Source organism: Benincasa hispida, chromosome 11, assembly GCF_027475165.1.
Source record: "Benincasa hispida cultivar pf3 chromosome 11, pf3_genome.v1.1, whole genome shotgun sequence".
NCBI classification, from domain to species: Eukaryota; Viridiplantae; Streptophyta; class Magnoliopsida; order Cucurbitales; family Cucurbitaceae; genus Benincasa; species Benincasa hispida.
In genome coordinates this window covers 27,628,725-27,648,659 of record NC_143488.1, presented here as the reverse complement: position 1 = coordinate 27,648,659, position 19,935 = coordinate 27,628,725, and the positions used below count along the sequence as shown (strand labels likewise).

General features: G+C 36.8%; 1 pseudogene; it reads right to left on the bottom strand.

The window, feature by feature from the left end:
* Nucleotides 1–3,808: 3,808 nt before the first annotated feature.
* On the bottom strand, nt 3,809–19,925 carry LOC150032554 (uncharacterized; annotated as a pseudogene).
* Between the last annotated feature and the right edge of the window lie 10 nt (nt 19,926–19,935).

The window sequence follows — 19,935 nt, the reverse complement described above, 5'->3', positions numbered from 1 at the left end:
GTTAATGTCTCGTTATATAACACCGTTCATGACAGAGACTTCACTTCACTAGGATGACCATAGGTAACATGACCTCAATCTTGAGTGAGTTGGGAACTCCTGCCATTGAGGGCGGTCCTTTGATTTGTAGGGGTGCGAGTGGCTAGGTCGCCGATTTAAACCTACCATTTTGGGGATTCATCTTATTTGGGAGCTGGGAACTCAGCTACACAAGATGGAATTCACTCCTTCTCTGAAGCAGGGGCAAGTAGATAGGTAGCTCCCTTAAGGGCTGATTTCAGGGCTTGAACAATGTGGCACCACACTCCTTCTCTTGCCCCGAGAGGTGTTCACACATAGTTGGACTATGTTATATTGTTCATTAGAGGAATCAATGGTACTTAGAAAGTGAGATGTAACAATAGGGGCAAAACGGTAAATTGGCCAAACTGTACTTATGAGCATCTGTGTAGGGTCAATGTACTCATGATTGGTTATATCTGATGGACACAAAAATATATCTGTGGTAAGAAGAGTTCAGCTGTTGGTCTTTAGTTGAATGCCTGGTAGTTAACGGATGGTGGATCTTGTGGCTAAAGAGTTTAGTCAACTATTCACGTACCATTGGAGCTTCGAGCCACAGGTCCATAAGGTCCCCTAGGTAGCTTGGATAAAGTCGAGAATCAGTTTTTGGGTCAGTTTGAAATGTTCAAATTGAAAAGTGGTTAATTATATATGATATAATTGACTAAATGTATGAGATACATTATTTTGGAGGAAATTAGATATAAATATGATTTATATCAAGTAGAGGAGAAATTACTATAGTAGATATATGAGATCAAACTATAGGTTAATAATAGAATATGATTATATTAATTTATTAATTAATTGGTTGGTTATGTGATAATTGGCCGAAAATTTCTCCTGAATCGTGCGTTAGTAGGAAAATCAATTTCGATTATTGTAACTAAAGAATAAAATGAAATTTGGTTTCATTTTGCAAAGGGTTCGAAAAAATCGCTCACGGTGTGAAAACGTCACGATCTCTTAGTTGAAACCCTATACGATAGCACCTTATCACCTAAACGATCGCACACCAACGTACTAAACAATCGCACGCGTTCTCTAAAAAATCGCTCAGTTTCTCTAAACGATCGCTTAGCACACCGAGTTTTCTAAACAATCGCTTACTCTTTACCAAACGATCGCTTAGTAAAACCTACATGATCATGTACCTTTCTCTAAGCGACAAGCACCCGCTATACTATAGCTCTCTCCCACTTGTTTGTCGTTCTACACGATCGTCCCTTTCCTTCTTCCTTTACGAATTCTATCAAAGACCACTCTTTGGATTCTCACTCCAAGAATAACAAGGACTCCAAGTGGTGGTGTCATCCCCATTCTTGCTTGTTCGTGCGCTGTCATTCGTGTAGACGATCGTGCTGCTGGTAGCCAACTGATTGCTGGCAATTTGGATTGTAGAGGAGTCGCTTCCGCTTGATTGAGTTCATGTGAAGATAGTCTTCAACTAGTACGTTTACTCAATCTATTGTTATTTATTTGTCAAAACATTTCTATAATTAGTATTAAATTGCATACCTGTTTGTTAGAATGTGCATATGGTAATTCTATCACAATGAAATAGGAAAGGTCTGAACACACTCATGGATGCTCTTATTTAAGAGTTCCTTCAAAGAGAACGATGCAAGAGGTTCGAAGATGGGTTAAAAAGAGAAATCAGGACCCCGTGACGGCAAGTGCTACATGGGTAGACTTTTTCGGATTAGTGGAGACTGTCATAAGGGTAGAAAGAAGCCTGGCGTCAGAAGGACTTAAAGGTAGCCCATTGAGGAATAAAAGGAATAAGGAATGGAGTAGAAATTTTACTCCGGGTGTTGAGAATAAATATTTGTTTAAGCGAAAGGGAGCCGCGAGAGCTAGACCAGGCTTGGGAGGAGCAAGTCAAACGAAGGAATCTGTAGCAAGTACAAAGCAAAGACCCAGGTGTTCAGTATGTAATAAACACCATTGGGGGAGGTGCCCGAAACTAGCTCAAGTACGTAGTTGCTACAAATGCAGAGAACCGGGACATTTTAAAAGAGAAGGTCCCCAAGGGATGGGTCATGCGGGTGGAGGCATATCACAAACCGTCAACCAAGGAGCAGGACCTTTGAAATCCGGCAAAGGACGTGGTAGTGGAGGTAGAAAATATGAGGAAGGGAAACAAACCCTGGGACAACTATATGGCCTAAATCAAAATGACGACATGCCTGACGTCAGAAGAAACAAGGGTAAAGTTGTAGAAGACTAGCGCATAAGACAACTCTCTGTAATTAAAACTGTGAAAATCAAATAAAGCCGATATATAAATAAAGCCGATATATAGGTTGTGTTATGGATGTTCATTAAATTTTGAAGACGAAATTTTCTTTAAGGAGACGGTAAATGTGAAACCCGAATCTCAATTCTTCCTACTTAAGCATGACATTAAGGAAATTAACTAAGTATCAGTTAAATCTTACGATTGAGAAAAAGGAAAATTCTAAATATTGAATAGATTTTCTTCGAATAGCTTTGAGATAAGCTTTAACTAGTAAGTGCTTGGCTAAGCATGAAGTCAAAAAAGAAACCATGTGTTTGGTATTAGGAAACGTCAACGCATGAGACTTTAATAAAACTTTGTTGTAAAGGTTATGTGTTAAGCTTACGAGGTGTGGACTCATGTTGGCCAAAGCATTGGCAAGAGATGCTGCCAAAGATTGCCCATGTGTGGGGATGATGAGATGATGTGGGAGAAAGAGCGAAAGGGCAAGATAGTGAGCACAAGGCGTATGGTGTTGAGGCTGGGCATGTGTGTTGACTAGTATGTGCAAGGCGTTGTTTATTGGAGTCATGCGCGCGAACGATCGAATAGATGCATACAGCGCTAAATGATAGCACTAGACGATAGCGCTAAACGATGAGCTTGGACACTTCAGATGATAAGCATCGACACTAGACGATGCGTTAGGCACAGGCGGGGGGCGATATCTTAAGAGTTAGTACGATGTAGATGGTGAGACTTAGTTTGACCTAAGAGTTGGTATGCGTTGGTAATACACTATGCACCAATGATATCTTAGGGCATATGGGCGCATAGGACGAGGTTGGAGCAAGCGCTATGTGTTGGAGGATTTCGAGAGTCATAGGCCTAGTAGAGCTCGTATGCCAAGAGTAAGCCAGGCAAGAGAAGAAAGATATGCTGCCAAGAAAGGACTGGCGATATCTTAAGAGTTAGTACGATGTAGATGGTGCGTTGATAAGAGACCTATGGGCTGATAAGGTTAAAGCCTACGACTAAGCAAGCATGCGACCAAGTTAAAGGGTGATGCATTAATGAGGTAGAGCTTAGAGGACAATCGGACAGACCCACTCGTCTGGACATGTGGCAAGCTGAGGAAATCTTAGATCTCATGCAAATGAAGTGGATGGCTGAGGATGCGTGCAAGGAGAGACTTGTGCATTGGCTAAGGGAAAGCAAGACACTTCAGTGTCGTCGTGGCAAGGGGTTGCATTGGCAACAAGAGGAGAAGACGACTGGCCATGCAGCCAAGCAGGAGGTGTCGGGTTGAGGGATATTTTGGACGCCTATAAATAGGGGGGCTTGGGATGAAGAACTCTCACAACTCACTCAGGCCATTTGGGTGAAATCAGAGTGAAAATATTTGGAGAGAAGTATAGTGAGGGATATCGGGTTGCTACTACGTTTGAAGTGCTGAGGAGGAGGAAATCTGCATTAGAGGTAAAGTGGTCCAGTGGCGCGCATAGGTTTTCGCCAGCAGCCTTGTCAAGCGTTTCCGCCAACCCAGTGAGCATGCTCTGCAGGATGCCTCACCAGGTGGATGCAGGCCGCATCGCCCACGCAGTCAGCTAGACGCGCACCTAGGCACCCACTGCTGTCTATGCAGGAACGACCACTCAATGCATCCCTCTGCCCATCTGCGTGCTCCGATGCATCCCCCTGCCACCCAACGCCTCTCAAAGTGTCAAAATAACCAATAAGAAGCTATTTTGGAATAACTCAACCTATCTTTGTGTTGTTTTAATTGGGTAAGCTGGTTATTATTATTTTTAAGGTTATTTGTGAATAAGTTAAGATTATTGAAGAAATAATGAATTAATTTGAAATTCGTGGAAAAGGAGGAATCCAAGGAGCTAGACAAGGAGCGGCCTAAAAGAATTCTTACAGGAGAAACTGTGAATGGTAACTCTATTGTTTGTATAATTGATTTATATATATATATATATATGAATGATATATATATATATATAGGATATATGTAAAATGTTGGCATGATTAGGAAAGATATTTCGTCTGGATTTGTTGTTGTTGTATTTGTATAATGCATGAGTAGTTGTATTGGGAACTGGACTTTTACCCAGTATATTGTTAGCATGCTTTGTGGTTGCTTCGCTGGGATTGCCAGGGTATCTGGCTGGGATTGTCAGTGTAACCAAACATGTCTAGCAAGAAATGTCGACAAGTGCACATTCGACGGGTTATAGGGTACTAAGATTGTTTCCACATCGGTCATTGCATGTTATAGGGCAGAAAACACCCAAGGGTTAGGATTACATGATCATGCTAGGAATATCCAGCTGGTAGGCTGGGGAGGTTACATTTATTATTTGTGATTTGTACTTGTTCTGGAATTGTATTTCCCTATAAAGAATTTCTAAAGTTAAAGGCACCACTCATTGGGCTTATAGCTCACATTTTCTATGTTTTGATTTCTTTCCCCTCCCTAAGTTGCGAAAGCAGATCGGTTGGGAGGACCACCAGAGGTCTGAATTAATTTTATCACACAAGGAAGGACTTGGATCATGTTAATTGGAAGTCATTAATTAAAAACATATAAAACAACATGTCTAGTTATTCATATTTTTATTTAGTTATAGCAACCTAGTTATCAAGCTGACGGGGTCGGATAGTGATGCCACAAAAGGGTGGTATTGGTTATCTTCACATCGTCTTCCAGTCTGGGTGATAAGACTAGGGAGGAGGTCTAACACTGCCTACGGAGATTGTCCTGCTGAAGCTCAAAAGTATTGTCGACAAGCTCCATAACCAAAACCTCTAAAGACTTACCTGACCCTAAAGATTGAGCATGAATTGACTGGTGTGGTGCTGTTAAATCTCAGTCATCCAAACTCTACTGCCATCCTGAGTGTCCATGGTCAATAGACTCCTCCTATCTAGGATGATGAGACTCGTAGTCCAAATGACCATAATACCCTTCCTCGATGAATCCACATGGTTCTGGGATCCACTGCAAACTCGGGCCTACTGCCTCCGCTTGCTGTGAACTCTACTCCGTCATGTGACCAACCAAGGCAATCAACTTGGCAATGTGGCGGTCAAGGCCACTTACCTCGTCGTCAAGACCTGCAACTCGGCTTCTGGGCGTCCAAGATTGATTTTGAAATCCTGTTATGCTTAACTGACACAAAAAAGGAAACAAATCAAAGAAAAAGAAACTTTAACTAAAAGCTAACTAAGAAGAACTAATTGGCTTCCCTGACAACAGTTGCTGAGTATCAAGGTTTATCGTTGCCCATAAACCCTTTCCAGACGAATAATACTTATAAATCATCAAACGAACTACTTATACTAACTGGTAGTACAAGCGGCAAATTCGGGGTTGAACCATAGGGAAGCACAGAAGATTAGTTCATTGAAGCTCATTTTTAGCTAAAGTGGTAAAATGAGCTGGGGGAGGGGATTTGATGTGGATTGGAAATTGAAATGCGTAAAATAAATAAAGTGCAAGAAAATAAAAGATAGAAATGCAACCAACCGAGATGTTCCAATTTAGAGGATGAATATCGGAATGACTCAATATAATCTTGTTCATCGAATTATTCAAATGCAATCTTGTGGTTCTTAATTATGCCTAGCTCAATTGATTGGACATCCAACCAATAGTCCTAAATACCTAATTAGCTAAACATGCTAGACGAATCCATACTAAACACATTTACCTAACCACAATATGCTCTAGAGCTTACACTAGGATGAATATTTAGTTTCCATCGTCTAGGAAAACATTCAATATAGTTTCCCTAGGTCAATAGAAACAATACTATTCGTTATAGACAACAAATCGTAAGCCTATCTAACCTTTCACTTCTTAGAAACCAATATCTCACATATTACAAGCCAATCTTACAAGCATTCAATCATAGAATCCCAAGTTGTTTTTCAGACAATCAAGAGATAATATGACTACAAAGCGATTCAATCAGAAAGAAAACTCATAATCAAGATATATAAAATTGTATTCAAATAAACCTCCCAAAATTACAAAGAGTTCAATCCAAAATCGCCTAAACTGGAGAAAACCTAGAACTTACCTTCCCATAGGATGAAGAAGACAAACATGGGCTTCATCTCCACTAATTACATGAGAGAAAGGAAGAAATTAAAGAAAATTACAAGTGGGAGAGGTAAGAAGATGAAGAAATCGGCTTAGGAATTGATTGAGGGTTGATTCTCTTGCCTTAAAATGAAGAAAAGAATATAAACTCGGTGCTGCAGCATTGCAATGATAATGCTTGTCTCCAGCTTATCGCAACATTGGGGCGTAGCGTTACGATGCTATCGCAATGCTTGCTTGCGCGTGCGCTGTATTGCCTCCATAAAAAATCGGAGCATTGCATCGCTGCCCTGTTTTCTAGCATTGTGGAGGCTACTGCCTTGTAGCATTGTACAACGCTTGGTTGAGCTTTACAACACTACATCCAAGGGTATTTTCGTCCTTTCACGTCCTTTTGAAGCCCAGCTACTCAAATTAGCTCAAATTGCTCAAAATTAACCCTGAACAGCTCGTAACGATAGATTCCACCTAAAAAATGTTCGATACCTACAAAATCACTAAATAAACACATTAAACATAGTAACGACCTAGAATTAAGAAGAGGAAAATAACATATTTTAGGTGCTATCAGCATGAAGGTCTTCGATGCAGGCACCGCCAAACCGTCATGTGGTCTGATACATTTGTAGCATGACACATTTCATTTCAAACCTGGACCTATTGGTAGGCTGCTGGATTCACCATCGTCTGTGAACTCGTGCTACACAAATAATATTTATATGCACCAAAGTAACTACTTATACTAATTAGTAGTACAAGTGACAAGTTTGGGGTCGAACTGCAGAAAGCCGATTTGGATTCTTAAAAAATTATTACTTGTAGTATGTAACAAAGGTAGGGGTTTTATGAAAATTGTGAATAAAAATTGCAAGAAAACGAAAAGTGCACGATGTGAAAGAATGCGAAATTTTATCAATTGAACAAAATACTTAGCTTGGGTAATTCTAGTTTAATTCATTCCTTTTCAATTCTATCACAAACTATTCAAAAGATGCATGAGAAATTCGAATTGCAACTTAACCTACTCAATTAGAATCCTAATCGATAGTCTATAAAATCAAGTTAATTAAAGGAAAAGCAAGAATCCTCAACTAATCAATCAATCAACAGACATTAAGATTCAAGGCAAAGCTAAGACAAATAATTGATTTCCATCATCTTCCAATTAATTGAGTGAGAATTATCTAAGTTAGAAAATAAATGCTTGCTAAATGAAATCCCAATTTAACCCAACAAACTTACTTAATCCTTACTTCTAAGTGACGACTACCTAACGATTACAAATTAGGGTCAATCAAGGCAAGCAATTAGACATGCATAGCTAATTTGTCAAATTATCTCATGCAAGACAATTAAAGAATAAGCACAAAAATAAATTCTCATAAATTCATATTAAACTCACAGAATTACATAACAAAGTCTCAAGAATCGAATTGGAATGAAATTAAACTACAAAACCCAAGATAAGTTCTTACTCTTTAGCCACGAAACATCTTCAAAATCGATACAATATTCAAAGAGGAAGGAATTATTACAAAATTCAGGTGAAAAAGAAGGCTAAAACTAAGCTAGAACAGGATGGCAGTGCTCAAAATCGAGTGTAAAAATCGTGATGCCATCAGCTGAACCCTTAACAATCCTTTTACAAACTTTTCGCAGCGTCACAATGCTAGGGAGAACATTGCAACACTACGTCGCAATTGTGCTAAGCATCACAGCACTGCTTTGATGCTTGGCTGCGTGCGCGTTGAGGTTGATAGTCCGTCAAATTATGTAGCATCGCAATGCTCTGGAAGAGCGTAGCAACGCTACCTATTTTGTCCAAGAGCATTGAAGTGTAATGTTGAGCGAGCGGTGCGACGGTGGCATTGTGACATCTCCAGAGCATTGCAACGCTACCCTGTATCTGAGCATTCTGTCTTCCAGCGTCGAACTAGCGTTGGACTTAAGCATATGAAGAGCATTGCGATGCTTGACATGGCAGAATTCTTCATTCCTTCTTCATTTGTTCAATTTGGCTCCTAACTTCATAATTTTAACGCCTTTTTGTCTCGAACACTTAATTCGACTGCTTGTACACTTGAGTCCTACAAAATAATCAATTTAACCAAATTAAATAGCTAAACAACCCCGAGTTAAGTAGAAGAAGATAGCACATTTCTGGTGTTATCAAACACCCCCAACTTAATTCTTGATTGACCTCGAGCAAGTTAAAACAAGCAATAAGGCAAAAGTAATCATTTTGTCAAACTAGAATGTTCCTTACTCAAGCCTCAACAGTCAACTAAAATCAAATTCACAATCGATTAGGTAATAAAAAAGCATTCCATCATTTCATGAATGATTTGAAAATTCATTTTAAGATTTGTTATGCATGTTTAAGCTTAAAGTTGCCCGGAATGGCCTTGTTTTCCCCCTACACTGGCTCGAAGGTTCCAAAATTAGTTTTCCTAAATTCAATGTGGTAATGATATCACAATGGATCGGTCAAAATTTAATCATCCATCGCCCTTACTGCATAATTTTCCTTTTCGTTTCTTTTTCTCTTCTTTTTTTCAAACAAAAGGGAAACTTAATCTAGGAAACCAACTTCCGTTTTGGCTTGCCTGCACGGGTATCATGCGAGTCATCAACTACGAGCCCATTTCCCTTCAAATGTGCCTAAGCTTACTCATTCCTCTAGGATATTTTAGCTAGAGGAGTGAACCCCTATACATGCATATATAATTTTTTATTTTTTATTTTTTTTACTAGGAGACAATGATATCAACTGACTACATCTTAAAGCATGCATTACTAAATTGAACCGTGGAAGGACTAATATCTATCACCCAGGCCTATCAGAGTGACAACAAACTTATAGTCTCATAATTCAATTCTAAGGAGGCATACAGGGTCAAGATAGATATGCAAAGGGCTTGGAGATGTAATTAAAAAAATTAAGCAGAATTTTCGAAAACATCATGAAAATTATGAATCCTTTCATCCAACCTATTCTAATGCAAAAACAAATCATACGAGTGCGTCATGGACTAGTCGTTGCAAGGAACAACAAGACAAACTACAATCAAGCAAACATTGTCCAAGCACAACACTCAAGGACCCAAAATAATTCAAACAATGAAAAATCGCCTAAAAAATCCAAACACCGCACTCCCAACTTTTAAAACACACATTGTCTCCAATGTTATTAAAATAAAGAACGAGGGATCAGAATACTTCCCTGGTCAATGGAGTGAAGGAAGGATGTTGGACACTCGAATCAACTCCTTTCCACAAAAAATCCAAGCAAAACAAGAATGATAGAAAGAATTAGGCTCAACAAAAATAAAAATTACTGAATTGAAATCTAAACTAAGAAAACAAGTAAATTTAAAGCCTGATTGCCTCCAAGAAGCACAAATATTTATGGTCGATTATTCAACCATGATGACTCATTTTCATATGTAGACCGATGAGTCCAACCAGTAAGCGATGTCAAAGCAATCCAAAGACTCATCATCATGGAAGACCTTCAACCTGTGCCCATTTACTTTTAGAACTTTTCATGCCTCAAGATTAATAGTGTCTCTGCACCATAAGGATAAATGTGAGAAACACTAAGTGGACCAAGCCACTTGGATCGGATTTTACCAGACATAAACTTCAACTGAAAGTTGTATAAAAGAACCTTTTACCCTACCTGAAACTCCTTGGGTGTAATTATTTTGTCATGAAAATCTTTCGCCCTTTTCTTATAAATCAAAGAATTGTCAAAACATTTAACCTGAGCTCTTCCAACTTCTGAAGCTTTAAAAGTTTGGCCTCTCTAGCTTAGGGTTGGCAATGGGATTGGGGCGAAGTGGGGATTCCCCGTCGGGGAAACGGGATCCCTGCAAGTCCCCATTCCCCATTTTCGCGCGGGGATTCCCCATTTTTTTAATAAGTGATTTTATTTAAAATTTTACTAGTCCACAAAAAATAAACAAAATTTAATAACTAATCTATGAAATAAACACAATTTAGAAGCTCACAAATCCATTAAATAAGTTTATCGGATTCCCCATTTTTTTAATTCAAGTGATTTTATTTAAAACTCGACTAGTCCACGAAAAATAAATAAAATATAATAGACGAATCTATGAAATAAACACAATTTAAAAGCTTACAAATCCATTAAATAAGTTTACAACTTAAAATTAAATAACATTTGGATAAGAAAGTCAATTAAAAGCAAATGTCTTATACATTTAAAATATATAAATTGCCCGTCTTTCTCTCTTCACCGATGACTTCACATTCAAATCTTTCTCCTTTCTTGGCATCATCCCATCCTTAGTTATGAGTATTATTCCTACATTTAAAAAGTAATTGACAAATAATGTCACAACAAAAGAAAAAACTAGACAACAAGCTTTAAAAAGTATCATAAAAAAATAATGTTAATCCTTGAGCATACCTTAATCACCACTCCATCTTCATCAGAATCGTCTGCATCTTCTAAAATTGTTGCTAAAGTTTAACCATTTCTTTTCCCATACTAGCACCTTATATTGTCACATATTTATAATAAAAGAAAATATTTATTAATATATTAAATGCTAAAAAGTGGTAAAACAAAATAAACAAACTAACATACCTATCAAAACTTCAGTTGCAATCCAATTTTGAGCGCACATCAAAGCCTCTATCATGTTCGAATGAAGTTTGTTACAATGTGGGCTTATAATCCTACCACATGTACTAAAAGCAAACTCTGATGCAACACTAGATAATGAGATGGCTAATATGTCTCTTGCAATTTCTTGTAAAATGGGATACTTGACCCGTTCAATTTCCACCAACTCAAAATATCAAAATCAAATGATCGAGATAAGACAGGTTCAACCAAATATGCATCAAACTGTTGCTTCTGATCCATATTATTGGAATTTGATACAAACAAGTCATAATAATTAAAATCATCAAATTCTATACTTTGTGATGTTCCATCTAAATTTTTAGGACAATAATCATCACCTTCACCTTCATGCTTCAACTGATATTCTGTTTCCAAATCTGAACAAATTTTTGTAATCATTTCCACCTCAAGAAAAAAGTATTTCCATAAATTCTGGGGAAGTAAAACTCAATCAACTTCAATTTGTATCGTGGATCTAAAACTACAGCTATGGCCATTACCCCAGGAATTTTCTTCCAATATTTATCAAATTTTGAAAGTATATTTGAAGCCATGTCTCTTATCTCTTGAATGCAAGTATTCATCCACTCAGAAATAGCCAATTTCAATTTACAAATTTTTGGGGAAAAAACATTAGCAATAGGATATTTTAATCCAGAAAATATTTCAATCACGTGATGAAAGATTTTCAGTTTCTCATATATCTCTTTTACTAATACCAATATTAATCCAAAGGCAAACACTTGTACTTTGGTTCCCATTGTTTTAATGGATAAAAAACATCCTTGTACTTCAATGCAGTGGCTAACATAAAATATGTAGAAATTCACCTAGTACAACAATCAAGACTCAACACCGCATATGAAATAAACTCCCATCTAATATTAAGTTTCCATACAAACTATCAACAAACATATTAACCATGGAGTCATTTGTACTACAATTATCTACAATTACAACTGACATTTTTTTATCAATATTCTAGCCTAACAGACATTCCATTATTTTTTCATGAAGCATCTCAAAAGTTTGTGGAGAAGAGACATATATAAACCTGGCTATTTTTTTTTTGCAAAACCCAACTATCATCAACAAAATGTGTAGTGACAGCCATATAACCTTTTGTTTGGTGGTTGGAAGTCCACATGTTTATTGTAAGGGAAATTTTTCCTTTGATCTCATTCAACAATGTCATGCTTTTCAACTTTTCAGTCTCGTAAATTTTCAAAACCTACTTCTTTATTGTGTTTCTTGACACCATCTTAAATAATGGTTGGATGACAATACAAAATTCCTTAAAACCTTCATGCTCAACTATTGAGAGAGGATATTCATGTTTCTATTATCATCCTAGCTAATTTTTTTTTTTTTTTTTTTTTTTTTTTTGCAGCTTCCTGATCAAAGTTATATAAACCCAATGTATTATTCTTCTCTCTGTTAGGATTCAATAAGGATTGTCGTATGCCCTTTTATCCTTTATAAGGGCATATCTTAATATGGTCATGCAAAAGTTTGGTTCCATTTTTACTTTCACCCCCTAATTTTTTGTTTGGAATAATTACAAATTATCTTGTCTTCTCCATTTATTTTTTGTTTCTTAAAACGGTTCCAAACAATCGATGTCAATCTCCTCTTTAAAAACCTCTTCTTAATATCCTCACCAATAATAACACAATTATCAACATTCAAATTATTATCATTCGAGGAGCATGACGTTAAATTTGGGGTTGAATCTGGGATTGGACTTAGAATTGGACTTCAAGAATCTTTATTTGTAGAAGATGATAAAGACATTGTTTTCAACCTACCAAAGATTTAATTTAAAAAACCCTTTTTAGATTTGGACTTATTTTTCAAAGCATTCAAACATATTCAAAGCATTTAACCCCAGAATTCAAAGCATTCAAACAATGTCTTAGAATTATGAAATGTCATAGAATTAAAATTCAAATCCCAAAAGTATTCAAAAAGACTCAAAGTTCAAACATATCCAAACATATTCAAACCTCACAAGCATTAAAAAAAATCAAAGCATTTAATATATGTCGAGCCATTCGATTCTTGATAACGAATTTATGTTGACTTTTGTCGTTAATATAACTTCTCGCTGCACACACATAATATATCACATTTGCAAGATGGAAGGGTAATTTCAAGGAACTACAATGTCAATTACAGGTTTGTGATTCTAAACAATTTTAAGAAGCCAACATACTACTTTTGCTACTCTTATTATAATCACAAAAACAATACTGAAGGCGTTAACAAAAACAAGAGCAACTAGAAAAATGTTGTACACTCACACCCTCAAGTCAAGAAACTGTTGCATTGACGAATGTACCGACCTCAAATAACTTGCAATTTTCAATCATCTAAAGCTTTGGAATCAATACCTTACTTCAACACATGAATACTAGATACCAGTCAACCAAGATGGAATCAAATAACATATTTTACATAAATCTATTGAAACCAACTAAAACATTAGTTTATGAACTAGCCATGTAACTCATGCTTGATTTTAAATTGATATATGCAACTTAACAAAACAGCAAATTGATTTTAAATTTATATATGAACTAGTCGAAACAGATCATTTGAAAACACCAAAACACTATTACAATGAAAAAATATCAAATGAAAAACAAAACAAAATAATCAGAACGAAACAATCAAAATATATCCATGTATTACCTTTCTAGGTCTCGCCTCTCGGAAGTCGGACGACAGTGGCTCGAACTCGAACGGATGGAAGGCTGAACTCGAACGGAGGGCAAGCTGAAACTCTAATGGACAGGCTGAAGCGAAACTCGAACGAACGTCAGCGGCTCGAACTCGAACGCATGCACCACGGGTCTTCACACCACGCTTCACTCTTCACTCTTCACTCTTTAGGAATCAGAACGGCAGGTAGGGGCTAGGGCACGGGCAGACCAACAAAATGTGAAGTTTTTAGGGTTGTCACTGCACAAAAGGTGAAGTTTTTAGCCCAACAAAATGAACTTCAATCTGAATGCACGCACCTGGAGGCTGGAGAAGGCTGAAGGTGAAGTTTTTAGGGCCTTTTTTAGTTAGGTTTGGACTTGGTTTCTTAGGCTTAGAGTTAGAGTTTGAAATTTTGATATTTAATATTGGACTCCAACACTATATATTATAAACAGATATATAAATCAATTATTTTATATATTATAAATATATATTTATAAAAATATAAATATATCAAACTGAGGTCGGGCATTAATCGGGATCGAGGTCGGGGTGGGGATACTGTCCCCGTCCCTAGTCGAGGCTCCAAAAATTTTCTCCGGTTTGACACCACCCCCGGTCAAATCGAGGAATCCCCAACCCAAACGGGTCGGGGCCCCGCAGGTTTTTTTGCTAACCCTACTCCAGTTGCCTCTAAATCCCAGTTGCACTTCTTGACTGTCGAATATGTCTTATGTTGGATCTCAACTGGAAGATGACAAGCTTTTCCATAGCCCATCCTATAGGGAGATATCCCAATAGGAGTCTTGAAGGTCGTTCTGTAAGCTCATACAGCATTGTCAAGTCGAAGGCTCCAATTCTTCCTTCCTGAGCTGACCACCTTTTCCAAAATAGTCTTCACTTCCTTGTTGGACACCTCTGCCTACCCATTAGTTTAAGGATGGAATGGGGTGGCAATACAATGTTGTACACCGTACTTTTTCAACAAGGAAGCAATGACTTGATTGAAAAAATGTGATTCTTGTTCAGTGATGATTGCCTTAGAGATGCCAAACCTGCACTAAATGTTAGTCTTCAAGAAACCTGCAACCACTTTAACATCATCAGTAATACTGACCTTTGCTTCCACCCATTTGAAAACATAGTCAATTGCTAATAAAATGTATTTGAATCCACAAGAAGAAGGAAAATTTCCCATAAAGTCAAGCCCCCATACATAAAATACCTCACAAAAAAGAATAAGGACTTGTGGCATTTCGTTCTTATGGGACAAACCTCCTGACTTTTGACAATGTTCGCAAGTCTTACAATCAAAGTATGTATCTCTAAATAAAGTGTCCCAATATAACCTGAATCTAAAACTTTTTTAGTAGTTCTCTTGGGACTAAAGTGTCCACCACATGCATGCTTATACTAGAATTCTAAAACAGAAAAGAACTCGTCACTAGGGACACACCTCCTAACTACCTGATTAGCACAAAATTTCCAAAGAATTAGGTTCTATCAAACACAATACTTTGATTCACTTTTTATTTTGTCTTGTCTATGCCTATTCATTCCATAAGGGAACTCACCAGTGGTCAAGTAATTCACAATGTCAGCGTACCAAGTAGTCATGGAAATACCGTCTGCCTGCATCAGTGCGTGGTGATGGAAGTCTCCATCGTAACTGAGACAACCTCCATCAGCTGCAATCCTACTCAAGTGGTCGAAGAAAAAATTCTCACATCCCTTCCTATCTTGAAGTTTCCGGTCAAATTCTTAGAGGAGAAGAACCCACCTCAGCAATCTGGGCCTATAATCCTTCTTGGGCATCAAATAGCACAAAGCTGCATGATCAGAAAAAACAACTACATCAGATCCAATAATATAAGAGCAAAATTTCTCAAAAGCAAAAATAACAGCTAAAAACTCCTTTTCTGTCATGGTGTAGCTACATTGAGCTGGGTTGAGGGTCTTTAAAGCATAGTAGATCGTGTGATGTTTCTTATCAATCTTCTACCCAAAACTGTTATGCTTCAAAGATTGATAAGAAACATCACGTGATCTACTATGCTTTAAAGCATAGTAGATCACGTGATCCGATCAAAGGGAAGATCCCAACGAGGAGCCTGAATGACCGGAGTACACGATAGGGCATTTTTTAGCACATCAAAACTTTTCCTGTAATCATCGTTAAAATGAAAGGCCACATTCTTTTGAAGAAGAGATGTCATCGACTGAGCAGTCTTACTAAAGTATTTGATAAACCTACGATAGAAATGATAGGATACACTAGCAAGCAACAAAATCAAACAGAATCAATAAGCACTCTAATTGCATTTAATTTGAATTCTAAAGCATGCTTTTACAGAAAAACATTAAGAGAGTTTTAAATAAACATACCTTTGATGCATTCTTCCAATTCTAATATGCTTCTTCAAGTAATTCCAGCTCCAATTCCTCAATGAATCACCAAGAGATCTTCTCTACTATTCTCAACCTTGAATTTGAATGGTGGAACTCGAATTTCAATGAATTTGTGAAGGTTTACTTTTGGGTTTTTTAAAGGAAGAAGAAGAACATGCAGAAACTTTTTCAACAGCCTTCAGGCTCTCAGATCTTAGTAAATTGGAGGAGTTTTATCCACCTCTATCATGCAAGCACTGAACAAACATCTTCATGCCAACTCCAAGTTGCTATTCCAAGTGGGAATTGTGTGTGTTTAATGTAGAAGCACCTCCTACTTCAAAGAAGTGGGGTGTTTCCACTTTGAAAAATTAAAATTCAATTTTTCATATTTTCAAAAAATTAATTTCCATTTTTTAATCAATTCCAAATTAATTAAAACCAATTTGATTAATTCAAAATTAATCCAATTCAAAATTTCAAAAAAATAATTTCTCAAAGTGAATTGAAATTGGAAATTAATTTAATTTTTGATTAATTAAATAATTTAATATCAAATATTAAATTAATTACTCATTTAATTTTAAACATGTATCCTATTCATGTAATTAATATTTGAATCAATACTTAAACATTATAAACTCTTCAATTTCATTTAATTTTAATAAATTTAACGTTAATTATATCAAATATAATAATACAACCCTAATTTGAATTAGAACTTATTCGAATTCAAACCCTAATTCAATCAAATTGAAATTCAATTTGAACAATTCAAATTGATATTATTCCAAATTCACTCAATTTATTAATTCAAGGTGTTCATGTTTTACGAGCTAGTAGAGGAATCTTATTGACCTACAGATCATGAGCTCCAATGATTTAAGATTAATTGGCTAACACTCTTTAGACCAAATTAATCAATATTCGTTAACTATCAAGTCACACCACTATAGCTCGATAGTTGCACTCTTCTCACTGTAAATATATTTATGTCCACATGATTTAACCATAATCAGTAAGTCGACCCTTCACAGGCTGTTCATGATATCGACTTGGTCAAAATGCTCTTTTACCCCCGATATTACGTCTTGCTTCTTAAGTTTCACTGATTCTCTAATGAACAATTGGTTTGTGATCCAATCACTAAACCAGATCTCTCTCGGACCAATGAGAGGGTGAGGCCCCTTGTTCAAGCTTAAATTCAGTACTTAAGAGAACAACCTTTCTTCTATCCCTTAACTGGGTAGGTGTGAATTTCTTATTGCAACCTATGTCCTCAACTATCTACTCGGTCTTACCCCTGAAATGGGAGGCTTATTGAGTCGGTGATGTTGAGCCAACCCTTAACTATGCAAATCTAAGGATAATTCCGAATAAACAGGAGTTCATAGTTATCTTTGGATTAAGATCGAGTTACCTAGGTCATCTAAGTGAAATAGTCAGTCTTCAATAGTAAACAACGTTATAAAGTATGAGTGACTTATTTCTTGATCCGATCTTATACAAACTCATTGCATAGGATGCCCCCACTCTTCATGTCAATACATGAGTGAATCATTATCACTTCGTTTGTAGCATCTTTACAACAACTTGTAACAACTACAGAGTGAACCACATCCAATAGTGTTACCATACTAAGGTAGCCAACTTTATTCGTATACTATAGATTATTTTGACTATTTACTTGGATCTGATCCACTTTTATGTCTCCACATAAAATTCATGTATTCATATAATAATCATGGATCTTAGTTTGTTGGATTTAGACTTTATAATAACAACTTTATTGAAGTAATTTCGAATAACATCTTTATTGTTAATAGAATATGTTTAACTTTACAAGCTGTGAGGTTTTAGGACATAGAACAAAACAAGAAACCTGCATGACCAAGAAACGGACGAACCTCCCTCACATTTGTGGGGTGGGGGAGTTTAGCAATAACATCAATCTTGGCAGGATCTACCTCTATGTCATGCTAAAATACAAATATGTCCGAATACAATGCCACATAAGGCCATGAAATGACACTTTTCAAAATTCAGTACCAGGTTAGAATCAATGCATCTCTCTAGCACCCTAGATAAATTAGACAAGCAATCAGCAAATAATCTCCATACCCAGTAAAGTAATCCACAAATACCTCCATGCATTTCTCAATAAATTCAGAAAATATGCTCATCATGCATCACTGAAAGGTGTCAGGAGCATTACATAGTCTAAATGGCATTCTTCTGAAAGCGAAGGTGCCATAGGGACATGTAAAGGTCATCTTCTGTTGGTCCTTCTGGTTAATCGGGATCTGATAGAAACTCGAGAAACCAATAAGAAAATAGAAGAAAGGCTTACCAGCTAACTTTTCAAGCATCTGGTCAATGAAAGGAATGGGGAAGTGGTCCTTTCTAGTTACAGCATTTAGTTTTCTAAAATCAATACACATTCTCCACCCATTCTGAACTCTAATAGGAATTAGATTACCCTCATCAATTTTCACCACAGTAATACCTATTTTCTTAGGCACTACATGAATGGGACTAACCCACTCACTATCAGAAATAGGATAGATAATACTTGCATCTAAGAGTTTGAAGATGTCTTTCATCACAACTTCTTTCGGGACAAGATTCAAACGCCGTTGAGGCTATCGATAAGGCTTAGCTCTATATTTCAAAGAAACTGTATACATGCACACAACAAGACTAATACCTTTTATGTTGGCCAACGTCCATCCAATGGCCAACTTGTATTTCTACAAGACGTCTACCAACTGTTTCTCTTGCTCATCTGTTAGGTTCTTTGAAATGATTACAAGTAAGGTCTCAGCTTCCCCTAGATAGGCGTATGTTAGATGGTCTGGAAGCTTCTTCAACTCCACCTCAGGTACCTGCAAAATAGAAAAAAGCACCTTGTCAGAAGATTCATCATCAGAATAAGAGGGCATACCTACCAGCTCTGTCATAGACAAGGTGGCAAGCTCTCCAAGGGAAATTAAATCTCCTGAGTCATCTTCATCATCGTCATAGATATCCCATATAACCTCCTACTCAAGAGAGTCAAACACATCAATCTGGCATAAAGATCGAACCTGTCCTACGGTGGAAGATTTCATAGCATCGAAAATATTAAACTTAACCAACTCACTATCGAACTCAATAGACATACTGCCCTCATCCACATCAATCTTTGTCTTGGCCGTCTTCATAAAAGGTCGACCAAGCAAGATTGATGCAGATGAGATAGATGTGGGTTATTCCATCTTAAGAACATAAAAGTAAACAGGGAAAAGCAATTCATTAACCTGAACTAGGACATCTTCAATGACTTCTAAAGGGTGAATAAAAGACCTATCAGCTAATTGAATTACAACTCCAGTTTTAGTCAAGTCTTTTAATTTTAATTCTTGATAAATTGAATAAGGCATAACATTTATGGATACACCCAAATCTATCATGGCCCTATCAATTTTCTTTTTACCTATAATACAAGGGAAAGAAAACATACATGGATCCTTTTGTTTTTCAGGCAATTTTTTCTGAAGGATCACAGACACAAATTGACTTACCACCATTATCTCTTCTTTTGGTTGTCTTTTCCTCATGCAAAGCTCTTTAAGGAATTTTACTTATTTAGGAATCTGTTTGACTGCATCGAGGAGAGGAATATTGATCTCCACCCTTCTGAACATCTCCAGAAGCTCCTTGTCCTTGTCTACCATCAGATCTTTTGGCCTTGCAAGCCTGGAAGGAAAAGGCGCTTTAGGCACATAAAGCATCTAAAGGAGG